Source organism: Dama dama, chromosome 25, assembly GCF_033118175.1.
Source record: "Dama dama isolate Ldn47 chromosome 25, ASM3311817v1, whole genome shotgun sequence".
NCBI classification, from domain to species: domain Eukaryota; kingdom Metazoa; phylum Chordata; class Mammalia; order Artiodactyla; family Cervidae; genus Dama; species Dama dama.
The window spans coordinates 61,766,828-61,778,597 of record NC_083705.1 but is presented as its reverse complement, the minus strand read 5'-3'; the positions used below and the strand labels follow the sequence as shown (position 1 = coordinate 61,778,597).

The 11,770-nt window shown below is 45.0% G+C and overlaps 1 protein-coding gene and 1 non-coding gene across 2 annotated transcripts in view; both read left to right on the top strand.

Annotated features, from left to right (window-relative positions):
• The first annotated feature begins 5,665 nt into the window (after window positions 1-5,665).
• Window positions 5,666-5,736, top strand: TRNAC-GCA (transfer RNA cysteine (anticodon GCA)). Its single transcript has one exon. It is a non-coding gene; the product is annotated as a tRNA-Cys (tRNA).
• A 5,738-nt stretch (window positions 5,737-11,474) lies between these two features.
• The window catches only part of BASP1 (brain abundant membrane attached signal protein 1), a 52,009-nt gene continuing 51,713 nt past the window's right edge, over window positions 11,475-11,770 (top strand). Inside the window, exon 1 of the mRNA XM_061129310.1 lies at window positions 11,475-11,668. The gene's annotated coding sequence lies outside the window, so the exon portion shown is untranslated. The remainder of the gene's footprint in view (window positions 11,669-11,770) is intronic.

Here is an 11,770-nt window from a genome sequence, read left to right as displayed (position 1 = left end):
GGATTGAGTCCCTGCAATGGAAGCATGGAGTCTTAACCTCTGGACCACCAGGGAATTCCCTAGATTGTTTATTTTTGAAGACAGGGATTCTAGGTTTAACTTCAGTTTTTAAATTTACCTTTAAAAAAGTATCAATCCCTTTGAGATGATCAGTTAATAACTCTAAGAAACATCATATAGCATACACATTTAAGCAGTGGGTGGTATTTTCTAGCAGTAGTTAAACATGTCCTTTAGGCCAATCCTGTTTTTCTCAGCCCTCAGGGCTCTACGCTGCCTCCCCATCTCTGCGCTCTGCTAGGGTCTGCAGCGAGTCCCATTGGAAGGGTGTCCATCACCAGACTCCCATAGCACCCCTTCAGGCAGACCTGGGGGACCCCTCCCTGGGCCAAAATACAAGCCAGAGTCTTAAATTTAAAAGAAGAAAAAGAAAACTTTAAAATACAAATTTTTTTAAAATCATTTTTCAGTCAGTACAATACTTGAGAAGCTGATTTTTGCACCTCAGCTTTTACTTAAGTGTGAAAGTGTGTTAGTTGCTCAGTCGTGTCCAGCTCTTTGCGACCCCCTGGGCTATAGCCTGGCAGGCTCCTCTGTCCGTGGGATTTCTCAGGCAAGAATACTGGAATGGGTTGTCATTTCCTTCTCCAGGGAATCTTCCCAACCCAGGGATGGAACCCGGGTCTCCTGTGTTGCAGGTGGACTCTTTACCATCTGAATCACCTTACTCCAAAATATCTGGCATTTAGTAAGAAGCAGCCAAAGTGGAGGTGATGGAATTCCAGCTGAGCTATTTCAAATCCTAAAAGATGACGCTGTGAAACTGCTGCACTCTATATGTCAGCAAATTTGGAAAACTCAGCAATGGCCACAGGACTGGAAAAGGTCAGTTTTCATTCCAATCCCAAAGAAAGGCTAGGCCAAAGAATGTTCAAACTACCATGCAATTGCACTCATTTTACACGCTAGCAAAGTAATGCTCAAAATTCTCCAAGCTAGGCTTCAATAGTACGTGAACTGAGAACTTCTAGATGTTCAAGCTGGATTTAGAAAAGGCAGAGGAACCAGAGATCAAATTGCCAACATCTGTTGGATCATAGAAAAAGCAAGAGAAGTCCAGAAAAACATCTAGTTCTGCTTTATTGACTATGCCAAAGCCTTTGACTGTGTGGATCACATCAAACTGGAAAATTCTTCAAGATGGGAATACCAGACCACCTGACCTGCCTCTTGAGAAACCTATATGCAGGTCAAGAAGGGACAGTTAGAACTGGACATGGAACAATGGACTGGTTTCAAACTGGGAAAGGAGTACCTCAAGGCTGTATACCCTGCTTATTTAACATATATGCAGAGTACATCATGCAAAATGCTGCGCTGATGAAGCACAAGCTGGAATCAAGATTGCAGGGAGAAATATCAGTAACCTCGGATATGCAGATAACACCACCCTTATGGCAGAAAGCAAAGAGGAACTAAAGAGCCTCTTGATGAAAGTGAAAGAGAGTGGAAAAGCTGGCTTAAAACTCAACATTTAAAAAACTAAGATCAAGGCATCTAGTCCCATCACTTCATGCAAATAGATGCGGAAACAGTGGAAACAGTGACAGACTTTATTTTGGGGGGCTCCAAAATCACTGCAGATGGTGACTGCAGCCATGAAATTAAAAGATGTTTGTTCCTTGGGAGAAAAGCTATGACCAACCTAGACAGCATATTAAAAAGCAGAGACATTACTTTGCCAACAAAGGTCCATCTAGTCAATGCTATGGTTTTTCCAGTAGTCATGTATGGATGTGAGAGTTGAACCATAAAGAAAGCTGAGCACCGAAGAACTGATGCTTTTGAACTGTGGTGTTGGAGAAGACTCTTGAGAGTCCCTTGGACTGCAAGGAGATCAAATCAGTCCATCCTAAAGGAGATCAGTCCTGAGTGTTCATTGGAAGGACTGATGCTGAAGCAGAAACTCCACTACTTTGGCCACCTGATGGGGAGAACTGACTCATTGGAAAAGACCCTGATGCTGGGAAAGATTGAAGGCAGGAGGAGAAGGAGATGACAGAGGATGAGATGGTGGGATGGCATCACTGACTCAATGGACATGAGTTTGAGCAAGCTCCAGGAGTTGGTGATGGACAGGGAGGCCTAGCGTGCTGCAGTCCATGGGGTCGCAAACAGTGGGACAGGACTGGGCGACTGAACTGAACTGGACTGAGCCAAGAGTGAGGGCGAGGAGCTCCCGGATGGCCACTCCTTAGTCCTCTGGGAGCCTGGAGTCCCGGGTTGAAACCTTCTGCCTGAGACTGAAGGGGAGAGGCAGCGCCAGGGCCTGGGGGTGAGAGCGGACACATGTTTGGATTCGACCTTGCTCCCACAGTGGACACCATGCCCAGTCCAAGGAGACGCTCCCTGCTCCCTTCCTGTGCCCTCCACCCACATGGAGAATCTATGTGCTCCAGCCACAGTTGCTGGTCTGGACCTCATTACTTTTCCTTTTTTGATAAAAACGTTTTCATAGAATTATACTAAGATGGTTTCTGCATTTGCAGATTGATACAATAAATGCCCTCATGAGAAAACTGCCGTATCTCCAGTAAAAGTCATTACTGAAAATTTTTCCTTTAAGAAATTGTCTTTTACAGAAAGGGATATAGAGATAGATTCTTCTTAAAGCTGGTTGCTAGGAAGAGTTGTTCCTTCTGACATACTTGAAATGCTTTCCCTTATCAGAAAAATTAGTAGTCCATAATATTTTGATTTTTTTTCTCGTGGCTTCCAAGAAACTTGGAGCTAAATTCTTTGTGCAAACATAGCAACAAACTTCAGGCCTTCCGTTATGGTTTTCTGAACCCTCCTGTCTTCCCTGATTCATTACTCAGGTTTTGTTATTTTATCCCGTCCTCAAAGGTCATCTTGGTGGGGCTGCAAAATTAGCTTCCTTAGAACACATTTTTCTGAGTATGTTTTATGAATTGGCTAAGAGTTTTACATTCATTTTCTCATATAATTTTCAGAACAGTCCAATGAAATTGGTAATTTTCCCATCTTCCGGATGAAAAGACTAAGGCTACAAGCCAAGAAGGATTGTAAGGCTAGAAAGTGAAGGCAAAGTTAGGATTTGATACCATTTATCACCTAAAAGCCAACCTCGTCAACTCAATCACTGAGAGGACAGTCTTACCCAGTCACATTCTGCTGGGTTTCAACAGATGCCAAAGAAACTGGCTCTGTAAAAATGCAATCAATTTTTCCATTGAAAAAAAATGATTAATAGGATGAACAATTACTAATAGAAGACTTTTATCCATAGAATTGATATTAACCTCTTCACAAGAGACTGAGACTATGACATCAAATGAAATCCAAGCAATGAATCGACATTGGGAAAAGAGTCTAATCTTGTCTGTAATTAATATGCAACTTAAAACCATTATAAAATGTTTTGGCATTGGAGCTCTGGAGAGGTAGGTTCTCTTAGGTTCTTTTGGTTGCAGCAAATTTGTTTAATCTTACCGGAGAACAAAACCATAAAAATCAGCATAGCATCAATTTATGGGTCCTCTTTCTAGAAACTGGAACTGAGGAAATACTTTAAAAGATGAGAACCGTGTGTTCAAAACTGTCACCGCAGCATTTTTAGCAGAAAGGAGATAACTAGTCTTTGATAGAAGATAAAATGCTCAGGTGGTTTTGATTCAGCAACAATACTGTGTACTAGAAGTTCACTGATGCACTGAGGAAGACATAACAAACCACGTGATAAAGAAAACAGAACTGTTTTGATTATGCAAATACAAAAATTAAGTTACTACATAGATGGAGTGGCAGGAACTAACTATAGACTAAAATCTTGTTCCTCCTATTAATGAAATCCCCGTCTCAGAATCTGGGAGTGGGAGGCAGTTCTCTGCATTAGAAGTGGACTGGATTAGGGCACCCCAGGGACCTCGGCCAGCAGCCCAAAGGAGAGTGCCAAGGCTGCGGCCACGTTCTTCATCCAAACTGAGCCACTAATTTCAAGGTGAAGAAGCAGAGAGATGCAAGAAGCAGTAGTATGGTGTTAAAATACAGAGTGCCAGGGATGCTGATGAGAAGGCAGTTTCCAAGTAGTGATTTCCTAGCCCAGGTCTCCCAAGCAGTGTACAAAATTATACACTGTGATTCCCAAAGTAATGAGTGGTCACTGCAAAAACAGTCATTCAATATGGAACTTGAGAACATGATATTAGAAAGCTGAGTAACCTTCTGCCCCACCTCTGAAACGACACCGACTCCCACTGAGAGCTACAGTGAACAGTTTGGGCTGAAATCCTGCAGCTCTTCCCTCTGTATGTATGTATGTATAGCATAATATAGGAACAGTAATACTTTCTATATAATTCAGGGACTTACTTTAGGCACCTAAGAAGTTGTTTTTTTGACATCTTTCCTTGCGTTTGATTTTGATCACATGAGTCTCTTAATTACTACAATGAGACTGCTTTTCTTTTTTGTTCCAAATCCTCCAGAAATGCTGATGCTCTAAGACAGGAACCATGCTTTTCTTGCTTGTCCAATTTCCTGGCCCATCACTCATTTTCACAGATGACTTTCAGGTCCCGTTAAAACTACTGATACAATAGCTGTTTTTGTGGTTGGTTGGTTTTTAGACATCCTCAACCATTTTCGCCAGCTCTTTCTTGAATACATTTGCAATTTGGTTTTCTTATTTCTTACTATTTTGCTTTTCTGTTTGGGGAGGAATCATTCTTTTTGACATTACGTTGAACTTTGTTGAGTAGGAGATTTCTAGGCTTAAGAAGCAAGAGGGTTATGGTTTCTGTTTGGAAGTCTTGGGGAGTCTTTCCAAAGAGCAGAGTTGGGGAGATGTTGGAATTTGACAGTATTTGCACTTGGAGGAGTAGGCAAAGCAGCATCGCTTTACTAATTTACAGCAAAAAAAAAAAAAAAAAAAAGTGCATTCTCTGCCTTCTGCTTGGCAACTTACTTTGCACTTAAAACCAATTTATTTGGGGCATTATTTCTTGCATTGAAGTTAAAAGTAAAAATGCCAGTAGGGTATTTGATCTGAGAGAGAAGCAAGTGGTAACAAGAAACGGGGCTGGTCTTAAGCTTCACAATAATTAATGTTGGAACCTCTATAGTCTCTTTCGCTCAAAAGGGAAGCCATGTGAAAAAGTGTTCTACAACATTCTTTATGCCATTGTAAAGTCACTTGTTATTTGAAGAGCTTAATGGGTGATTATGGAGGAAGGGCAGCCAAAGAATGAAGGACTATTTCCCCAAGACCAAGGTCCCTCTGTTCTAATCCCCTGCCCTGTGTCTGCAGAAACAGGTAAGCAGTGCTTGAAAAAAGCCCTCACTGGTTTGGGAGGCAAACATCCTTTGATCACTGGCTTTATGTATTTCTTTCACTTATTTATATTGAAGTAAGTTGATTTACAGTATCATGTTAGTTTCAAGCATACAGTATGCAGATTCAGTTATATATACACACATTCTTTTTCAAAGTCTTTTCCCTTATAGGTTATTACAAACTATTGAGTATAGTTCCCTGTGCTATACAGTAGGTCCTTGTTTATACAGGTCATATTTATAAACAGTAGTAGGTATCCATTAATCCTAACCTCCTAATTTATCCCTTCCCCCTTTCCCCTTTGGAGTTTCCCTGGTGGCTCAGTGGTAAAGAATCTGCCTGCAATGCAGGAGACCCAGGTTCAATCCCTGGGTGGGGAAGATCCCCTGCGGAAGGGAATCTTCCCTCACTCCAGTATTCTTGCCTGGAGACTTCAATGGACAGAGGAGCCTGGCGGGCCACAGTTGCAGAGTCGGACACGACTAAGTGACTAAACCTCCACCACCTTTCCCCTTTGGTGACCACAGGTTTGTTTTTGTCAACGAAAAAAGATGCACAACTTGAGAGTTGTGAGTTAAGTGTTTCATCTGGGGGCAAAATGAGGACTGCAGCCTGGGAGGCAGCACCTCAGATACCTCTGAGAGACTGCTCCAAGGAGGTAGCGGGGGAAGATCAATATATAAGGTTTTGGAGAAGACCAAGTTCAGAACCATTAAGCACTCATTTAACAAAAGGTTTTCTGCTAGTAGTGAGGATCTGAAATCACCATGAAGGGATTTAGTGCTTTTCTAAATATAAGGAGATGCAAGGATTGAGATCAAAATGTGAAAGTGAAAGTCGCTCAGTCGTATCTGACTCTTTGCGACCCCATCAACTATACAGTCCATGGAATTCTCTAGGCCAGGATACTGGAGTGGGTAGCCATTTCCTTCTCCAGGGCATCTTCCCAACCCAGGGATCAAACCCAGCTATCCCACATTGCAGGCAGATGCTTTCCCCTCTGAGCCACCAGGGAAGCCCATCTCTGCAGAGGCAAATGGCAAATGCCCTTGCTGTTCAGTCATTGTCAATGCTCTTGGCAAGTGCCGATTTGTAGTTGACATTTTCTATGTCTAGTTTTGTGTATTTTCTTCATAGAAAATGCTAGTGAGTAGATAAAGTGCTTTGGGATTTACAGGATAGGTGGGGAAATTCCTGTCTGTGAAAGGGAGGAGGGAGTTGGGAATGAGAACTATTCAGGTAGAGGATAAGATTTGTTTTTTATCCGTCTTTTATCTTGGGCAAAAATGTTCCCAGTGTGGTGCCAAGGCCAGGTTGCTCCTTGCATTTCAGGTCCACGGTTTGGTGGTAAACACACGTTGGCTCAGGTTTCCAGCTCTCCTCGTACAGGACATAAAGAGGCGCGTGAAACAGGGGACCCAGGGAAGTTGTTTTCTTCCATTTATTCAGCATGTAGTAATACAGTGGAATTAAAAATCTTTGCCATGGCTCTGGAAGTCACCACCTAGATCTGTGATCTAGCCAAGAAAGGCGGTGATGAAGGGGTTCAAGGCGCAATGCAGCCCCTGCTCAAAGGAAAATCTGTTAAGCCTTCGCACCTCCAGACCTGCTGCCTCTACTGACACCTTGAACCACAGCAGGAGACAGTTCCTCAGGCAGCATGTGCTCTTCAGAAACATCAGGTGTTAAACCAAGGTTTCTCCACTCGCTGTTACTGACATTTTAGGATGGGCAACTGCCTGTTATGGGGGCTGTTCTATGTGCATTGTAGGAGGTTTAGCAGTAACCCTGATCTTTATCTATTAGTTGAATTAGTTAAATCTAAAGATGCCTGATCTTTATCTATTAGTAGCACTTCCCCCATTATGAGTTTTCCCCAAAGCCTGGAGATATTGCCACATGTCTTCTGGGACTCAGAAGAGCCCTCGCTTGAGAACCACTAACTGAAGCAAAGTCCTTTCTTGGCTATGTGAAGGCTGAGATGGTAATAATGGTGGTGGGGGTGTGTGTGGGGAGTGGGGCAGAAAGAGGAGGTAAATATGCAAATGTCAACATTTTCCTTTCATTTAAAAATTATTAATTATTTAAGAAAGAAAAGCTATCTACTTTCATATGTAATATTGCCTGTCTAACCTTTAGCTTGCAATTCACAGAAGAGATCTTGTCAACAAATTGCAGCAATTCAGTCCTTCGCCCAATACTTAGCTGTCCTGTTGAATTGATCAAATTCTCTATAGAAGTTTCTGTGGGTTTGCATTAATTCAGTAGTCCTGAACAAGAGCTAGTCAAAAAGATGTCAGGCAACGGTGGCTAGGGGAACAGTGGGGTGACACGACTGTCACCATGCTTTTGCTTCATTCATGTTGGTCCACAGGTATTATCTGGGGTCGTAATTCTCTTTTCACTGTTTTGGAGGAAAGGCTGGGGAACTGGGAAGGTGCTTGGCCTCGGTGGGTGATATGAGAGGTACCCAGAGGGGAGCTGTGGGTGAGCTTTGGAGGTGAGATGAGGTCTACATAATAAACTACCCTATATGTCTCAATGACAATAGATATGATTTGAAAAGCTGAACACACATTGAGGTTTTGTAAGCCTACTAATTTAGGTGACATGAGTCCATTTCACTGCAAGCAATTCTACAGCGAATCCTTTAGTAAAAATCAGTAGTCACTGAATCATTTATCTTTTTGATGAACATTTCCATAATGCAGGTTATGCCTCACTGAAGCAAAATATGTAGGCAATTGAAAATGACAGTGAAATTCATTTCACATCCCAGGAAGCCTAGCTTTATTAAAAATTATTCACTCCTCTTAGAGAGTTAAGCAGTTTTTAGTTTCATGAATATAATGTTGAAAATTAATTACATTTGTCATAAACTGCACCTTTAACATCTACTTCCAAGTTAATTCGTCTATAATCTAAACAGCTAGTGGCATCCATAGTAGTTTACATTAACAATTTTCTGAACTGCAGAGCTTTAAATTGCTTAGTCATTAATTCCCTAAGTGTGGGTTTAAAAAAAAATAAAAACAACTTTTCAAGAGCATGCATCTTAAAAATGTAAGATGTTAGATAAACAACTAAAAATGAGACTAAAAACATCAACAAATTGGATTTTATAATGTATGGGGATATAACAGATATAGCATGTTGGGTACTACATGGTGCATATCTATAAATACTGGAAAATATTCATTCTTAAGATTAATAGCCCTATCAGCCAGTTACATCATTAATTCATTAAAGAAGAATTCCTTTAAAAATCTTTTAAATAAACAAATCTGATGGAAGACAAAACTGAGGAGACCTGAAGTCTCATTGATGTAAGCTTTTGCCTCCCGTTTCTATGGTAACCTGTGATCTATATTCTAACCACACCTTTGAAAGGCTTGTTTTCTTCAGCATGAAAATTTAGCTAGGAGCACTGAAAGTACCAAACATTAATTGTTAGGGTTTTTTTTTTTTTTTTTTTTTTTAATTGAAAAAGGAAAAGATAGAAGATAACACCCAAAGACTCACCACGCAAACACAATAGGAATGTATATTTACTCATTTTGGGATGAGTTTACATGACTGGAAGATCACAGGGATAAAAACTGAATGCTAAATGAAATAACTATGCAGATACCCTAACAAATATATTCAGTACATGTTTTGAGCATAAAATTGTAAATGCTCATTTAATTGAATAGGGTTAAAACTTAAAGACTTGCTCATAACAGTTCAAAAAAAATTGTAGCCCAATAGTTTTCAACCTGGAGGGATTTTTGCCTCCCAGGGGACGTTTGGCAATGTCTGGTGACATTTTGCCTGTCACGGGTGGTGGGGGTGGGGTGGGGGTGGGGGCGGTGATATGTGTGTGGGTTTCTGTGTGTGTTACTGGTAACTAGTGGATGGATAGAGATCAATAGTGATGATGAACAACCTACAGTACACTGGACAGATCCACCCAATACCCACCTCCATCAGAAAATTATCTGTCCAAAACAGGAGACTGAGTAACCCTACATCTAACTTCATAAATAATGTGCTGGAATGAGGGCCATACACTGAACATAGAAAATTATTGAACATTTATGTTCAAATAAATAAAATGCTTTTATTTGTAATTTGCTTCCCTGTTTTTGTACTATATTTTACTTCTTTGGCTCAGTGATAAAGAATCCTCCTGTGAATACGGAAGCTGCATGAGATGTGGGTTCGATCCCTGGGTCAGGAAGATCCCCTAGGAGGAGGAAATGACAACCCACTCCAGTATTCTTGCCTGGAATATTCCGTGGACAGAGGAGCCTGGTAGGCTACAGTCCAAGGGTCGAAAAGAGTTGGACACGACTTAGCGACTGAGCGCGCACACACACACTTCGTTATTTCATTTAAATGGGAAACAGACAAAAGAAAAAAATGAAAAAGACAGCAAAATTCCCTTGCCCCTTTGGCTTTCATAGGTGAACATTTCCAGCTTTCACGCCTTTGTCTAATTTGGCGTGGCCCGTATAAACTGTAAATATCAGTACAGTCGGGGAGCCTTGTTCCACTGCAAAACTTCGAGGCTTGTATGGGGTTCATACTGTCACCCAGCTTAATTTAAATATAGCAATTAAATTCTGGTAAGTTTTTTCCTTGTTAATCGAAAATGGACTTACCTTTTCCCACTTGAATGCGGATGCACTTGCCTTTGGCGTCTGACTCCTTGTAACATATGGTTACACTATGTCATTCCGGCTTTGGATAACATTCCTATCCTCGAATCCTCCTCGCCCAGGTCAAGAGGGCAGAACCATCCTGGAGAAGCAGCAGCAGCATACTTTGGTTTTCTTTGCTGCGATGTGGGCGAGCCGGAAAGCAATCCAGATACCGCCAGGGGGCGCGCAAATGCCGCAAATGAAAGTTCCAAAGCCTCAGAAGGGTTTTGCAGGAAGGGTAAAATTGGCTTTTGTCTAAGGAAAAGAGCTATACCGTTCTAAGCGATGTCGTGTTACGTTATTTTTCGCATTTGCTTCTGACCAACTGATAAGCAAGGTGAGCACATATCCCCACCCTGGTGGTTAGTTTGTATTCCTGTGATAAAGTGGCAGCACCCGCCCGCCCCCGCCGGGACACCCCACACTCCGCAGTTGGCCATGGTTTTGACCTGTGCGTTTCTGAGCTGGCACTGTGCGGCTTGTCTCGGCTAACTCGCTCTTCCTGAGAACTGGTGCCTCCGTTAAAGCACAGACATCAAAAAACAAAACAAAACAAAAACAAAAACCCGACGGCTCCGTGCCTAGGACTCTGGTCTTCCCTCCTTCTTCTCCCAAGTCCTGAGACCATCCTCGCAGGGGCGATGCCGCGAGCCTGGCCGCCTGGACCTCCGCGCCGCGCTGGTCCAAAGCCGCAGCCTGCCGGGGCGCAGCATACTCGGGGCACCCGGGCGCCGCCCAGACGCGCCTGCCCCGGGAGAACACTGTCCACCCTCGGGCGTCGGTCCTGATGGGCTGAAGGGAGCCACCAGGTCAACTCCCTCCCCGAACCTCACTGCCCGCCCGAGTATCAGAATTTCAGCCGGACGTCGCGAGCGTTCGGGTGGGATGCTGAGAAACGGTAGCAAGGGGCAGGGGGCGTCAGGACCACCTCGAGGCGGCCCCTCAAGGTCTGAGCGAGAGCCCGAGCCCTTCTTACCCAACCGTTCCAAACAGAATAGACAGAGAGAAAGGGGGGCGCATTGGAGAGCGAGACTGTGTGTGTGTGTGCCCCAAACATCGCCGGCGCTGCGGGGGGAGGGGAGCCGACGGGGGTGGGGGGCCAGCGACTGGAGAGGAGTGGAGGGGAGGTGGGTTGGGAGTGGGCTAGGAAGGCAGGAGGGGCCCGGGGATGGAGGGAAGGGGAGGGGGCGAGGAGGGGAACCAGCCCTTTGAAGGAGAAGGGAGGCGGGGGTGCCCGGGCCGGCGGGGCTGGGGGACCGAGGGGAGCGGGTGGAAGGCGGGCGGGGCCCCCGGCGGGAGGGGCGGGGCGGGGCGAGCGGGGGGCGGGGCGAGCGGGGGCGGGGCGGGCGGGCGCGCGGGGGGAGGGCGCAGGGCAGGAAGGGGAGGGGGAGCGCGCGCGCGAGAAATGCAGAGGCTGCGGCGGCGGCGGCAAGGGCAGTAGCGGCAGCGGCGAGGGCGGCGGCGGCAGCAGCGCGACAGCTCGCTCCTCTCTCCGGGCTCCCCGCCGTCGAGCCGCGGAGAGAGCCTCCCGCCCAGCGGCCAGGCACCCGGCCGGACGACGCCCAGCGACCCGGGCCCCTCCGCGGCACCGCGATCACCTCGGGGCGGCCACAGGCACCCAGACCCGGTAAGGAGGCGCGCCCCGGTGGCCCCCGCAGCCGCCGCGGGCCCAGGGTGCCGGCCACCCCGGGGGCCTCCGCTTCCCTCTCCCCCACCGCCACCCCCTTCC